Below are 14344 nucleotides of genomic sequence, written 5' to 3'. Positions count from 1 at the left end.
GACTTACATAATCAGGAGAGCGAGGGACCCCATTTGTGGGGCTGCCTCCTTGGCTCCCTGTCTGTGACTGACCCGAGGACCTCCTGGGCCTAGCATTATTAGGTGCAGGTAGGTTTTTAGGCCCCCCCATCTCCAAATCCAAAACGGGGGTGACCTTTACCTCTGCCACCTTGGCAGCAGCAGGGGTGCTGTTGGCTTTGGGGTTTTTCTGGGCATTACTTTTGCTATCTATCGGTTTCTGCACCTCATAGATCCGGGTAGCCTGTTCAATGACCCAGTCTAAAGATCTTTTCTCGTGAAAATCCCTCACGAGCTGGGTCATGATATATTTGGGCAAGGCATGGAAAAACATATTAATAAATTCTCTGCTATCCGTGCGCACCCTTCTTGTGGTCTGTGCAAAAGCACGCTTTAACTCCTGCACAAATTCTTGCGGGGCCTGATCCTCCCCACATTGCAAGTTGTAGGCTGCCTTGCGAGCCTCTTGAGGATTTCTGTGAACAGAAAAATGTTTCAAGATGGCCGCCTTATAGGTGGACCATCTTAAATGATTTTGGTCCTCCAGCCCCGCAAAGAAACTGGAGTATTCCGGGGAGAAGGTCCACTTTACATATTGAATACAGCTTTGGCTGTCCTTCAAATGGAAAGTCTCCATCATTTGTTCAAACAACTCTAAGTGCTCCCAAACAGAATACTTAGCGTTCTTATGGTAAGGCGTGATGACGCTCCTGATCGCCTTAATCTGCTTTAAGGGGTCCTTAAGCAAGGCCCTTTTTGCCTTATTGGCCTTTTTGGTTCGGGTAACCCTTGTCCATTCGTCCTCGGACTCAGAGGCACTGCTCCCAGAGGTTCCCGTCTGTTCTTCCAGGTTTTCCCGGATTCTGCGAGCCTGGGAATGGCTGGCAGAATGTGGGGACCTGGTCTCCTGTGTCCTGCGCAGTTCAGAGGAGTCTTCAGATTCCTCCTTGCTGCCAGGATTTGATGGGTACCCCCCCACTGACCTAACTGGGCAGAGGTTTTCAGGATGCCCTTAATGGGCCTACTCTCCTGGGGTTCCCCATTGAACTGTACTGTACTTGGGTGCCCATACCCGGATGCCCGCCCCTCCATACCTGGGTGGTACTGGCCTATGAGCCCCATACTTTTGTCTGGATAGTAGTCTGCCATCCCTGTGGCCCGGTGCTCATGTGCGCCAGGGAACATGGGGGTGGCAGAGTCCAGGGACTGAGAGGTATGAGGGCCTCTGGTACTAGGGCTCCTGAGGTTATGCTCCGGAGCTTCCCTTTCCCAGCGAACCTCATCTCTATCCGCCCCTGCTCCCTGTTGCAATGCAAGAGCCTGCATTTGTGCCTTCAGTTCCTCAGTTAAGGCCTTACTAGACTCTATCAGTCTCTCCTGCATCGCTACCTGTTGCTGGAGCCTATCATTGTGCTGGCAGAGAGCCTCATTCTCTCTCTGTGTTTCCTGATTGGTCCTGGAGCACTGGGCCAGTATTTTCTGCAGGAGGGTTACCTCCTGAGCTGTGTCCCTATTGGCCTGCTCCTTTCTTGCCAGAGCATCCTCCACCCTCCTCGTGTGCTCTAACAAGTTCTGGTGTTCTTTTTGGAGATCACCCAGTCCCTGGTGGGCCAGGTGATTTTCTTCCATTTTTCTTTTTAAATGGCAGACTTCCTGGCCTAAGGCGTCTCTTTCCTGACTAAGAGCCTGCATTTGTGCCGCCAGGTCGTCCCTCTGCCTTTGAAGGGCACCAGCTTTCTGCCGTTCTTCATCAAACTCTGCCTGGGTATCCAGGTCTTTCAAAATCAGCTTGTTGCTCTCTACCTTCACTCTATCTAGATGACTTTGCAGGGTGGCTACCTGCTCCGTGCATGCCCTGTTAAAGTCTAATTGTTGCTCCAGCTTTTTCTGGCTCTGCAGTAAGGAGTCCAAACTGTCTTGGTGCTCCTTCTGCAGGGCCAGAAATCTGGTATCCTGGTCAGCCTTTTCCTGTTGCAGTATATCCATATCCTCCTTTATTTTAGTGATGTACCGTCTGCTGTCATTTTCTGACTCCTGGCTCCTCTGCAGCCTCTGCTCAGAAGAGACCAGGTCAGATTGGACCTTCTCTAACACCATCTGTTGCCTATTTGCCAGATTTTGGCTTTCAGCACATCTATCCTGCATGTCTCCCATGTATAGGTACAGGTATGCTGCTATCCTGGCAATCTTATTGTGTTCCTCTTTGGCTTTAGGAGCCATATATAGTTCACTCAGGGCCACATGTAAGGGACCTTGATCTCTATATATATCTGACCCTGTTTCAGTGACCTGTTGTGTGATGGCCTGCAACCACGCATCCTGCCCTGTTCGGTCAATTCACCTCTCACAAATAGCTTATGCAAGAGGTGCTCTCTGGCTATTTTCATGTCTACTAAGGTCGTCATTCTAGAGATTGGTCTCTGTCCTGACTTACAGAAGTTAGTATTTTATTTTTGCAGAACAGAACTTTTCTTGGAGTGTCCCTTTTGAGGAATGCTTCACAGCGTAATGCAGCGTGGTGATCCGACTGGATGTATGTATCCCGTCAGTTAGCACACTGTATTAAGCCGCACAAGTGGTATTCTAACCCAAACGTCCGGCCCGAGCCCCCAATTTGTAAGAGGATTCAATTCAACACTACAGCTAAGTCAACGCCTAGTCTGGAATACTGAATGGAAACCCTTATTAATATATCTTTATGTCCAGTTCATGCGTTCTGGATGACTACCCTTATATAACACCCCTCTCTTGGAATCCTCCTGACCCCACTGAGCCAAGAAGTAGTTCTGTTTTGCAAATTAAAAGGTTTATTTGAGAAGTAAAGCAATATATATCTATCACACTTTATAATAAATTAATAATTGAATATCACACTTAATCTGATATGATAAAGATTAACAACAGAGAATCTGGCACTAGCACACTTCTTTATAATCACTAAGGAGTTGACATGAAATGGATAAGATAGCACACTGGTAAATAGGGACAGAAGAATAATGTGGAAGAGAATGTTTTATAGGGTTCAAGGAAATGCAAGGTTGAATGAATGAAATGCAGTATAGAAAATACTCAATATGATTTCAACAAAACAATGTAATCACTTTTCTCTGGCAATTCACCCCCCCTTTTATGCAATGCAAGGAAATGGAAGGAAAGCACACAGTTCTCAGAAATGCAATCAATGTAATTCAGTTCAATCCCCCCAAGCACGCTTAAAGAAAACAGATAGGAGTTTTGAAAACACAGGCCCAAATACTTTTATATGTGCTAGCAATGGATGAGAAATATGCTGGAAATGCTTTTAATTCCCTTTCAGAGGTTCAGGGTGAGTGATATCTAGTTAATATTAGCTCAGGCTCACTCTTGCAATGATTCAGGGATAGTTTTTATGAGGCAAACGATTTTCTGGCAAATGGAAGGCAAGCAGCAGCTGATTTTTACACGTGAAGAAATTTGCAAATCGCGGTAAAATTCGCGAATGCGCCGAGCACTATTACAGAGGAACTACAAGGACTATCACTATCGTTTTGGGGTCGTAAGAAAGCCTAGGATCTCAGCTTCCAGATGAAAGTTACTGCAAGTCTCTAAGACAAACGGTCGCGGAGATATGAGCGATTTAGTAAAGGTCGTTTTTGGTTTTGCAAATTTTAAACGCAGCACTTTTTCAGTTTTAAAAATGATGGCAGGATAACACAATTGCTAAGCTGCAGTTCTACTTAGATTAAAAATGGATTGAATTATATGATTTTAACTAAGAGATGTGTGCTGAGTTTTGCTGAGTACTCACAAGAGATTTTAAACAGGAAGGCGGCTTTGTCACGATCTGGTCAACAGGTCTGGACTTCGGACGGTCTCTGGGCACAGCGTCTGGTCTCTGGAACTGCTAACATGGGTCTGGGTCAGCTCTGCTATCTCTCTGGGTACAGCACTGCTTCTGGATTCTGGAGATTGATGGATTTGAAGTCTCTGTTTATCTTGGAGTCTAAGTGTTGGCTCTTTGAAAGTTGATGAGGTAAAGTATGAATTTTCCGGCAGAGCTTCCAGCGGCAGATGGAAATGAAGGTCCCTATCTGTCCTGTCTCTCTGCTTTTATGTGTTTTTGCAAGTGGGTGTGTATGCAGCATCACTAGACCCTACCCCTCTCCACTTCCATTGGTCAAACTTCCATTTCTCCCTTGATTGGGGAAGGAAGTGTGTGTCAGCGTGATGTCATTTTATGGCTTGCAGAGAGTCCAATCCTCCTGTCAACTTACACACAAATCTAGATTTGAACCAAATACATATTTCAGAGTTACACAGTTGTTTGAAATTACATATACATGGTGTGGCTGAATTTAGCCATGTCTCTCCAAATCTGCTGTTTCTAAGAGCTTGCATTCAGAAATGGCAGATAATTGACTTTTTAACTGATTTTTCAATTTCTGACATTGACCCCATTTTACACACATGTGCGCAGGGAGTATGGACATTAATTGATGAAGTTTCAGATTTTTAACATGCATACATTTAGAGTAATATCCACTTTTCCGCTAAAACCCCCCTGAACATACCACCGGGTCCTACCACGTCTTAAACTGTGGGCAGAAAAATCACAAGAATTATGGTATCATTTATAAAATTTTCACATGTCCGCTCTATGAATGATCCATCTTTTTAAAGTTATGTTCTGGCTCCAAAGGGGTGTGGTTTTCCTCCAGCACAAGGTTGAATTTCTGGTTTTTCCAGTTCTGCCAAGCCAGCTTGCTCTCACAGGCAGTGCTCCTCCCCTTTCCTTCAGGAGGAAGCCACTTTACGACCAGTTACGACTCCCGTCATAAACCATCTGCCTGGGTGAAGGGGGTTACATTGTTCAGAGCTCCTGTATTCTGTAGGGGGCTCCCCTTAATTCAATTATCAGAGAGATGGTATATCCTTAGTGTGGCCAGCAAAAGGCAGATAGGCCTGGGAACACAGTTGTGACTCAAGTTTCACTCCTGATGGGGGTAGCTGTCATGCAAAATCAAGTTCCTTAAGCCAGACTTTCAGCTAACTGTCATGTTTTTTTTGTTGCTTTTTAAATTAACTTGCAATTTTACACATGCAGCTAGAATGCTGATTCTAAGTGCAAAACTATGACATTTCAACAGTTACAAAGGCATGTGACACCAAACATAGGTCACTCATTTAATCTAAACATTTTCGATTTTAGTGTCTTTAAATCCAGTGCAACTTAAACTGCTGACTCCATAGCAGTTTTGTTATAAGCATTGTTTTGGGCTCTTCATTTCCCAGATTTTGTAGGCACACAACACTCCATTCTACCAAATGTCTGCTGGTGTCCAGTGAGTTTTTAGATGTGTTGCAATGTTTAAAATAGACATTTTGAGCCTGCCTTCAGAGAAACACAGGGTGGTTTTAAAGCGCTTTGAAGCTAACCGGCGCTACTGTTTTTCCTTTGGCAACCCATTTCCCTCATGGCAACCCGGCCTATCATTCTCGCACTGGTGGGTGGCAAGTGAGGCAACCATTTTGGTGTGCGCACAAACTGCGCAGCTTTCCTGGATTTCGGCGCACATGTGGGTTTTCCGCCATCTTGAATTTTCTAAGCCCACAGCACCAAATGTTGTAGCATGATAGCTTAAACGTGGGTCAGGACACCCAACAATGTGCATATTTGACTTTTGGTTAGTGACAAGTAATAGGCCTTTCAGTGTGGGGTGGATGGGAAACTTGGTTGTGTCTGAATACAGGGCTGGCGTGCAGTGGGATTTTGTTGGACATAAGGCCCATGAATGTGCATCTTTATGACATGTTGGGTGGGGACCTGAGTCGAGGCCTGCTGGCAGGTGCCCGGCAATGCTGGGTGGATGGGGGTGCACGGGGACATGAGTCGGGGCCTGACCCTCGATGCTGGGTGGGTGGGGGTGCTGGGAGACATGAGTCGGGGCCTGACCCTCAATGCTGGGTGGGTGGGGGTGCTGGGGGACATGAGTCGGGGCCTGACCCTCAGTGCTGGGTGGGTGGGGGTGCTGGGGGACATGAGTCAGAGCCTGCTGGCAGGTGCCCGTCAATGCTGGGTGGGTGGGGGTGCTGGGGGACATGAGTCGGGCCTGCTGGCAGGTGCCCGGCAATGCTGGGTGGGTGGGGGTGCTGGGGGACATGAGTCGGGGCCTGACCCTCAATGCTGGGTGGGTGGGGGTGCTGGGGAACATGAGTCGGGGCCTGCTGGCAGGTGCCCGGCAATGTTGGGGGGGGTTGGGGTGCAGGGGGACATGTGTCAGTGCTCACTTGTGCGTTTTGACATGTGGGCTGGCTGGGGGCTTCGACAGGGTGGATGGGCTGCCCGTGGGGCATGGCCAGGGGTGCAGTGTGTTTCTCTGTGTTGTGGTCTGCCTGCAGGCCCTGGGGAGGGGTGAGAGGGCACACCTGGGAGGACACACACTGGCAATTTGTTGGGGCACCCCCGAAATACACATACCACCCTCGCACAGGGCCAATCGCGTGTAGAACTTCCCGCGCACCCCCGAAATACACGTACCCCACTCGCACAAGGCCAATCGCGTGTAGAACTTCCTGCGCACCCCCGATATACACGTACCCCGTTCGGAGAGGGCCAATCGCATGTGAAACTTCCCGCGCACCCCCGAAATACACATACCCCGCTCGCACAAGTCCAATCGCGTGTAGAACTTCCCGCGCACCCCCGAAATACACGTACCCCGCTCGCACAGGGCCAATCATGTGTGAAACTTCCCGCGCATCCCCGAAATGCACGTACCCCGCTCGCACAATGCCAATCGCGTGTAGTACTTCCCACGCACCACCCGAAATACACGTACCCTGCTCGCACAGGGCCAATCGCGTGTGAAACTTCCCGCGCACCCCCAGAATACACATACCCTGCTCGCACAAGGCCAATCGCGTGTGAAACTTCCCGCGCACCCCCAAAATACCCATACCCCGCTTGCACACGGCCTATCGCGTGTGGTTCTCCCCACGCACCCCCAAAATACACGTACTCCACTCGGACAAGGCCAATCACGTGTATAACTTCCCGCGAACCCCCGAAATACACGTAGCCAGCTCGCACAAGGCCAGTCGCATGTGAAACTTCCCACGCACCCCCGAAATACAAATAGCCCACTCGCACAAGGCCAATCGCGTGTGAAACTTCCCGTGCACCCCCAAAATACACATACCCTGCTCGGACAGGGCCAATCGCATGTAGAACTTCCCGCGCACCCCCGAAATACACGTACTCCGCTCGCACAGGGCCAATCCCGTGTGAAACTTCCTGCGCACCCCGGGAATACACATACCCCGGTCCGCACAAGGCCAATCGTGTGTGAAACTTCCCGCGCACCCCCGAAATACCCATACCCTGCTCGCACTGGGCCTATCGCATCTGATTCTCCACACGCAGCGGGGTACGTGTATTCGGAGGTGTGCGCAGGGAGTTTTACAGATGTTTTCATGGTTGGGGGGGCTGTATGCTGGTACACTGGCCTGTGCGCCATGTACGGGATTTGGGCGTTGTTCATGGTGCACGGGGAGGGGTTGGGGGCGTAACTGGCGCTGCTGCAGGGTCGCTGCGCCAGCCGCGTGCGCCACTTGTGCGCTGAATTCTATGAATTACCCCCTTAGTTTTAAGAAGTGCCAGTATTTATTTTTGAATAGAAAGATGAACATAATATTTGGCTTGACTCCCAAATAACCCTGATACAGCTAACCTAATGGAAATGTTAACTAGCTATGGATTCACATCTTTGACAATCACTCCCTCCCATTGGTAGGGACACTGTGAGGCCTTGGTGTCAACATCTCCAGCATACTTCCTGTATGCTTTTCGGATAATTATGTTTTGAATTGGACCAGACATTTCTTTTTCATACCCGATCTAATGTTCAAATTTGAAGGCGTAACAATAGATATTTGGCCAGGATTTTACCCCGGTTTTAGCAGCCTGTGATAAGGGCTAATCATGTGAAGAGTTTTTTTTATAAATCAAATGAAAGGTCTAAAAACTGTGTGTGATAAGTGTGCTACATTACAACTAATCCGTCACAAGAAATATTCCAATCCTTATTATACTCCTTCATGTAAGAACCTGAAAAGGGAAAACTGTCAGAAAGAAAATGATAGGAGGACATCTAGATTTATTCTCCATAGACACAGTACACATTTTTACAAAATTAAGTAGATTTCTTAAATTACACCTCATTCCGGACTTCTGCCTCTAAGTATGGGGTCAGGACTGGGCATCGAATTCATGCTGCTCAAAGTAGTTGTAGTCTTGTTTCCAAGACAAGTGTGTTGCCTCTGAGTTATCGTCCCGGCTAGCATGAAAAACTATATTTCTGGCCAAAGCAAATAGCTTTCGATAACTCTAGGGAACTCTCTTCTGCTGATAAGAATGCTTTAAGTCCCCCAATTGTATCACTTTGTTGTTTCCCCTCTGCTGCCTTACCCAATGATAGTAACATGTTTTTCACGCAGAAAAAATAGAACGATTCAGGAGAACACTATGTAGAATACCTCGAACATCAAATTGTATATACATGAATCGGTATCTGTTGATTATAATCTTGACTTTCCCATGATTTCATCATATACGGTATTCATGCATCTTCAGACTCTTAAACCCGTGAAACATATTTTTCAAATGATGCCTGCATGCATGGCTCAGAATCAAGCCTCACATTTGACAGATTGTATGACATGTATCCATCTCTCTCTAGTTTAAGGGACGGTGGCAGAAGCTTTATACCTTTCTACTGTTAAGCCATTATCAAAAAAGGATTCCTTTGATGCAAGATCTCTCAAGAACGATCATTATGTGGCGTGCTTACCTCGGTTGGCTTCAATTCTGGATGAAACAGTCACTTCTCATGTAAAAGTCTGGTTCTGGGAGTCTCTCTACCAGCACAAACACAGCCCATTGACCTGCTCTTGGGTGGATGGCCCCCGGGAGAGTCTCAACCAAGTCTTTAGCTCACTGTCCCTTTCACAGAGGAGAAATATCCCTGCATATCAGACTTTGTCCTGCTCAGGTGCAGTCCAGCACCAAATGCTAGGAAATTCTCCTCTGAGCAAGAGTATCAACAGCAACCCCATACACGTGTTTCAGTCTTGTTGGGGATCATAATTGAGGTGGAGCTGTGCCTCTCTGAGAACATTGAGCAATGGATCCACATCTGGATTCCCCTGGTAACTTAGGGTGAGACCTAAAGTTACTTAATATGCAAAACAAAGGGGGTTCTGGGAGTCTCTCTCCCAGCACGAACACAGCACATTGACCTGTTCTTGGGTGGATGGCCTCCGGGAGAGTCTCAACCAAGTCTTTAGCTCACTGTCCCTTTCACAGAGGAGAAATATCCCTGCATATCTGTCTTTGTCCTGCCCAGGGACATTCCAGCACCGAAATGCTAGGCAATTCTCCTCTGAACAAGAGTATCAACAGCAGCCCCATACATGTGTTTCAGCCTTGTTGGGCATCATCAGTGAGGTGGAGCTGTGCATCTCTGAGAACAGTGAGCAAGGGGTCCACATCTGGATTCCCCTGGTAACTTAGGGTGAGACCCACAGTTACTTAATATGCAAAACAAAGGGGGTTCTGGGAGTATACTCTCCCAGGGGCTGTCCACCTAATAACAGGTAATCGGGTTGTGTTTGTGTCGGTAGAGAGACTCCCAGAACCCCCTTTGTTTTGCATCTTCCAATCCAGTGTTTGCCCTCTTCACAGGATGGAAACTGCTCTAATATCTGTTTGGGATGATATTCTTAAAAAAATGCTAATGAAGGTGCTATGACTCTTTTGATTATGTTTGATCTATCATCAAGCTTTATTATGGTTATCCCTGACATTCTGCTGTGTTGGATATGGGAAGTGGCAGGAGTGCCCTGGAGACCTTCTTCTCCTTCTTATCAGATCATTCTCAATGTGTCAGTTATACTATGAGGCATCCCCATGAATTATGGAGTTTTTCAAGGCTCATTTTGTCCCCACTCCTTTTCAATATATATGTACAACAACATATGTCTGTCTTTGCTAAATCGAATCTTCACTACCATTCGTATGCTGATGATATGCATATCAGTATGTGTATATGCGGGTCAACCAGCCTACAGACTCATAATATTGTTCAATGTAATTTTATGATGATATGATATGATATGGCATTTATAACGCGCCTATACACAAGTGTTTCTAGGCGCAACGAGGCAAGGGGGGGCAACAAAGGGAGGACAGGAAACGATCCTACTAGGCCAGGTGTCATTCACATCGCGCAAGTGCATGGGAAGGGGGGAAAGGAAAGTGCTCGGGAGGAAGGGAGAGGGGAAGCGCAGTACATGGGAAGTGGAATAAATAAGATAAACAAAACACATAAAACAGCCAGTTGGTGGCAAGTGCAAGGAAGTGCAGACATAAGTGCTGGAAGGGGGACTGAAGGGATACAGAAAAAACGGTCCCCAAGTGCATGGGTTGCCAGGGAGGCAGTGCAGGTGGGCAGTTGACAGGGCCTGGGCCAGAGATCAGAAAAGGGTGGCCAGGTAACCAGTGCAATTTCAGTCAGGAATTCAGCAAGGGAGGGGAGGAGAGAAAGCAGAAGCAAAGAGGAAGGTTTTGAGGTGTTTCCGGAACCGGAGATGGTGCTCCTCGAGTTTCAGGGAGGCAGGAAGGCTGTTCCAGAGAGAGGCCCCTGCCGTAGAGAGTGATCTGCTACCAACTTGTTGTTTGGAGAAGCGACTGACCCTGAGGGAGTTGGAGGCAGAAGAGCGAAGAGCTCGAGAAGGAAGATATTTAGGAAGAGAGAGTTGAAGGTATTGCGGCCCCAGACCCCAGAAGGCCTTGTGTACAATGCAGAGGGTTTTGAATTTAATCCTCGCAGCCACTGGGAGCCAGTGCAGAGATTTCAGTCCTGGAGAGATACAATCCCTGGGCTTGAGGCTAAGGACAAGTCTCGCAGTCCTGTTCTGGATAAGTTGCAGAGGGCGGAGAGTGGAGGCAGGAAGATTTAGATAGAGGCTGTTACAGTAGTCCAGCTTGGAGAGGACCAGGGCTCTGGAGAACGTGAGCTTCTGGGGGAAGGAGAGGAAAGGAAGAATACCTCTAAGGAGGTGCAGCTGGTAGTGTGACTTCTTAGAGATGTCAGAGATGTGAGGGGAGATGGAGAGTGCAGAGTCGAAGATGACCCTGAGGTTTTTAGCCTTGCAGGTGGGAGTGGGAGGAGGGCCAAGAGAGGCCAGCTAGAGAGCTGCAGGGAAGGAGGTAGTGGGTGTGCCGATGAGTAGAATCTCAGTCTTACTGGCATTAAGGCAGAGGTTGTTGGCAGCACACCATTCCTGGATGGCAGACAGACAGTCAGAGATGAGGGAAGGAGAGGAGGAGGCCGAGTGTAACCTGAAAATGAGCTGGGTATCATCCGCATAGCACTGAAAGTTGGGACAGAGAGCGGTGATGCGGTGGGCAAGGAGTGCCAGGTATTGGTTGAACAGCCAGGGAGAGAGGTTAGATCCCTGTGGGACACCACATGCATTGGGAGACAATGAATAAGCTTCAGCTTAATCTAAATAAAACAAAGATTGTTCTCCTGGCACCTAAACACCTTGTTAGAGATGCAACAGGGATCCAATATCCAACTAATCTGTTGTTTCCATGTCCCTTTCCCAAATGGTTATGAATCTGGGATGTTACTTGCAATCTAATCTGGCAAATGATTAAAAGTAGTACCCCTTATATGACTTCTATGTCCCTCTCTCACATCTATTGCTCCCTCTGAGGTTACAGCAGTAATTGACTCTCTGGTTAATTTGAGATTGGAGTATGTTGATGCAGATTTAGCTGGAAGCCTGTGAAACTGCATCTACAGTCACTCGGAAAAGTGTTTGTTAAAATTAATTTTAGGTTACCTAAGCCTGCTTTGATTTCTGCTCCACAAATGTCTCTTCATTGGCTGTCAATAAGACACAGGATTGGTTTCAAAATGTTCTGTCTAGTTTTTAAATGTATTAATGGTCTTGCACCGGCTATCTGTCAGATTCAATTTCTAAGTGTGAAACAGCCCACTCTCTTCGATCAGCAGACACTTGTTTTCTAGTATTCTTCTCATTGTGTTCTAAGGGGAGACCAAAATGTCTCCATTAATGGAATTTGCTTATGGATCACTTTACCACTCTGTATCAAAAATATTACATCATTATTTGCATTTCAAAATGCCACTAAAATCTCATCTATGAACTATCAACAACCGATAGTACTTCAGTGCCATAGTGGATAGAAATTCATGCATTTGATCAAAAAGGTATTGGCTGTCTAGTGGGCTGATAGCATAATACAATTTTATAAGAGTAGAGCAGGGACAAATCACGATGAAAAAAACAAACAATGTGGGACACATTGTCCCAGTTCAATAGCTCAAAGTTTGAAATATTCAAGTAGGCCTTGTATGTAGCTGCAATGACATATCATATATGGATGGGCCCATTCATCCATTTAATCAGAACATTCTGAGTGAGTAGTAAATGAACCATAGCAGGGTAACTACTGGAAAACCAGGTTTTGGTTATAAATCAAAAGAGCAGCATAGTTTGTTTAATCAAATCTGTCAACGCTGCTGATCTAGCATTGATATATGAGGCGAGAGCACTGACCGGCTGCTCTCTCAGGGAAATTAGGGGAACATGCAGTTGATCGGGAGGTGGAAGTGGAGAAGCACGTAATGCCAAGTAGAGGTATAGAGGTGAAAGAAAGTATGGACATTGTAATTGCAATTGTAATTGTCATTTATATAGCACATTTTACCATTGTTATAGTCTCAGCACGCTTGTGTTGGGAACGCCCTCGGGGAACACAGTCCAGAGTATAGGACATTCTCATAGAGGTTTAGAATGCTTGTGTGTCTATGGCCAAGATTAGGAATTGGCTGGGCTTGCTAGGCTCTGTTGAGCAACCTAAGAGATCAGGCATGTTGGTGGGTGCTGAGCGGGGTCACGATTGTGAGCGAGTGCAAGAATCTTAGTGAAATATTTTCCTAGTTCTATAAATGCTGCTAGCAGCCATCTACTAACTGCAGTATCGGGATATCATTGTTGATCTAGGATTTTTAGGTCCAATGCCAGTTATCAGCATACATCTTCGGCGTAAGGGTCGGCAGAACAGAGCTCGGACACGGAAAAAGGATGGAGGGGAAGCGTGGAATGGTGAAGGAATTTTTAAGGGACAGCATGGGACAATAGAATAGATGACCCAGAGACCCAGAGAACATTGGCAAGCAATTTTGTAATGCTGGTCCCACATATTTATAGTCCAGTCCAAAACACAAATGGGCTAGTCTTTTGTCTATATTTTTACTAGAAATGTAATCCATGAGCTATCTTGGAATAGTGGATGCAGTGCAGTTATACCATGCCCAGAATATAACAGAGCCCTTTACTCATAGGTCTGCATCTTGTATTTCTGTATGCCCAGTTTCCATCTATCCCACATTTTCCAACCTGTGTATATGCCCTTTCACATCATGTTCCGTTTTCTCTGGCTTCTGTTCCTTGAATCCTGACAACATTTGACCAATAATGCAATGAAACCCATTTCCCCGCAGGATGAACAAGTGATTATTAGTAATTGAAAACACTAACCGGTAATATGGTATGCATACTGTTCAAACATTTCATCAATTTTGAGCTGTGTGAAGAGTGGTGCAAGAGAATGAACTTTAATGATAGGGCAACTAAGTGAGACTTCCTGTTATTCTGAATATCACCATAAAAGTTGTGCACTCCAGGTTTGAACATGACCACACCCACCTTCAAAAGAAAAAAAGATATTCTTGAATATGCAAAAACACATCTGCATTGAATGACTAAACAGGCAGAAGGCCACGCTGTGCCCTCCCTTTCCTGATACACCACTCCCTCACTGGTGGCAGCAACCGTTCTTGCCCTGTATACCATAATCCTCTCCCTCTGTGACCCCTAACACAACTGACAGCCATCCACCCCCATTCCGTGTTCCATTCACCATCTTTTTCAATTCATTCCGGCACTAGTAGTAGTTGTCAAACATCCTCCTACCAAACTTGACTGTTCCATACAGACTGTGTTCTGGCTCCTGCACTCTATAGTACCCTGCTAACCAAGGATTTCCCTTAAATCCCTTTTTGTTGTGGGTGTCAGGTTTTCTTGCAGAGATTTAACTTTTTTCTGTCAAGGGTTGTACAAGACCATTTCCTACAAAAAAACCTAGGTATGTCATTGCTGAACGGGCAAGGACAATTTTTGGGGTTGGCCATGAGACCTGCTTTCAATAGGGCTTTTGTTAGTTGGTAAATATGATACATATGCTCATCCA

This window comes from Ambystoma mexicanum, chromosome 4p, assembly GCF_040938575.1.
Source record: "Ambystoma mexicanum isolate Mex_15411 chromosome 4p, UKY_AmexF1_1, whole genome shotgun sequence".
NCBI classification, from domain to species: Eukaryota; Metazoa; Chordata; class Amphibia; order Caudata; family Ambystomatidae; genus Ambystoma; species Ambystoma mexicanum.
This window is presented reverse-complemented; position numbering follows the sequence as displayed.